This window comes from Chrysochloris asiatica, unplaced genomic scaffold, assembly GCF_000296735.1.
Source record: "Chrysochloris asiatica unplaced genomic scaffold, ChrAsi1.0 scaffold00107, whole genome shotgun sequence".
NCBI classification, from domain to species: domain Eukaryota; kingdom Metazoa; phylum Chordata; class Mammalia; order Afrosoricida; family Chrysochloridae; genus Chrysochloris; species Chrysochloris asiatica.
Window position 1 is genome coordinate 10,182,735 of NW_006408625.1, and position 2,819 is coordinate 10,185,553.

Genomic DNA, 2,819 nt, shown 5'->3' on the forward strand with positions numbered 1-2,819 from the left:
TGTAGCTAGCTCTCTGTATATGGACATTTTGGACTCATTTGCTATGTAGCTAGCTCTCTGTACATGGATATGTTGGATTGATCTGCCAAGTAGGTAGCTCTCTGTATATGAACATATTGGATTTGTCTGCCATTTATCTGGTTCTCAGTATATGGACACGTTGGAAACATTTGCCATGTAGCTAGAACTTTCTATATGGAAATGTTGCACTATGATGCCATGTAGCTAGCTTTCTGAATATAGACAAGTTGGACTCATCTGCCTTGTAGCTAGAACTCTGTATATGGAAATGTTGCACTACCCTGCCATGTAGCTACCTCTCTGTATAAGGACATTTTGGACTCGTCTGCCATGTAGCTAGCTCTAGGTACATGGATATGTTGGATTGATCTGCCAAGTTGGTAGTCCACTGTATAGGAACTTATTGGACTTGTCTGCCATGTAGCTAGCTCTCAGTAAATGGATACATGGGACACATCTGCCATGTAGCTAGAACTCTGTATATTGAAATGTTGCACTACACTGCCATGTATAAGCTCTTTGTATATAGACAAGTTGGACTCATCTGCCTTGTAGCCAGAACTCTGCATATGGAAATGTTGTACTACACTGCCTTGTAGCTAGCTGTCTGTATATGGACATTTTGGACTCTTCTGTCATGTAGCTAGCTCTCTGTACATGGATATGTTACATCGATCTGCGAAGTAGTTAGCTTTCTGTATATGGACATGTTGGACTCATCTGCCATGTAGCTAGTACACTTTATATGGACATGTTGGAATGCTCTGCCATGTAGCTACCTCTCAGTATATGGACACATTGGTCACATCTACCATATACCTACAATTCTATATATGGGAAATGTTGCACAACTCTGCCATGTAGCTAGTTCTCTGTATATAGACAAGTTGGACTCATCCGCCTTGTACCTAGAACTCTGTATATGGCATTGTTTGACTAATGTGCCATGTAGCTAGCTCTCTGTATATGGTCATTTTGGACTTGTCTGCCATATAGCTAACTCATTGTACATAGATATGTTGAACTGATCTGCCAAGTATGTAGCTCTCTGTATATGAACATATAGGATTTGTCTGCCATGTAGCTAGCTCTCAGTATATGAACACGTTGGACACATATGCCATGTAGCTAGCACTCTGTATATGGAAATGTTGCACTACCCTATCATGTAGTTAGCTCTCTGTATATATGCAAGTTGCAGTCTTCTGCCTTGTAGATAGAACTCTGTATATGGAAATGTTGGACTACCCTGCCATGTAGCTGTCTTTCTGTATATAGACATTTTGGACTCGTCTGCCATGTAGCTAGTTCTCTGTACATGAATATGTTGGACTGATCTGTTAAGTTGGTAGGACTCTGTATGTGAACATATTGGACCTCTCTGCCATGTAGCTAGCTCTCCGTATATTGACATGTTGGACTCCTCTGCAATGTAGCTAGTAACTAGTGTATGGACATGTTGTACTACTCTGCCATGTAACTGGCTCTCACTATATGGACACGTTCAACACATCTGCCATGTAGCTAGAACTCTGTATATGGAAATGCTGCACGACTTTGTCATGTAACTTGCTCCCTGTATATAGACAAGTTGAACTCATCTGCCTTTTAGATAGGATACTGTATATAGAAATGTTGCACTACTCTGCCATGTAGCTAGCTCTTTCTATAGGGACATTTTTGACTCGTTTGCCTTGTAGCTAGCTCTGTGTACATTGATATTTTGAACTGATCTGCCATGTAGGTAACTCTCAGTATATGTACACGTTGGACACTTCTGTCATGTAGCTGGAAATCTGTATATGGAAACGTTGGATTACCCTGCCATGGACATTTTGGACTTGTCTGGCATGTAGCTAACTCTCTGTACACGGATAGCTTGAACTCATCTGCCAAGTAGGTAGCTCTGTGTATATGAACATATTGGACTTGTCTGTCATGTAACTAACTCTCACAATATGTGCATGTTGGACTCATCTGACATGTAGCTAGTACCCTGTATATGGACATGTTGGACTGCTCTGCCAAATAGCTAGCTCTCAGTGTATGGACACATCTGCCATTTACCTAGGACTTTGTATATGGAAATGTTGCTGTACTCTTCCATATATCTAGCTCTCTCTATATAGACAAGTTGGACTTATCTGCCTTGTAGCTAGAACCCTGTATATGGAAATGTTGCACTACCCTGCCATGTAGCTAGCTCTCTGTATATGGACATTTTGGACTCGTCTGCCATGTATCTACCTCACTGTACATGGATATGTTGGACAGATTTGCCAAGTAGGTAGCTCTCTGTATATGAATATATTGGACTTGTATGCCATGTTGGTGGCTTTCAGTATATTGAAACGTTGGACACATCTGTGATGTAGCTAGTACCCTGAATATGGACATATTGGACTGCTCTGCCATGTAGCTAGCTCTCAGTATATGGACATGTTGGGCACATCTGCCAAGTAGCTAGAACTCTGTATATGGAAATGTTGCACTACCCTGGATGAAGTTAGATATCTATATATAGAGCAGTTTGACTCATCTGTCTTGTAGCTAGACATCTGTATATGGAAATGTTACACTACTCTGCCATGTAGTTAGCTTTCCGTATATGGAATCATTGCACACATCTGCCATGTAGCTATAACTCTGTATATGGAAATGTTGCTCTACACTGCCATATAGCTAGCTCTCTGTATATAGACAAGTAGGACTCATCTGCCTTGTAGCTAGAACTCTGTATATGGATATGTTGCACTACCCTGCCATGTAGCTAGCTCTCTGTATATGGACATTTTGCA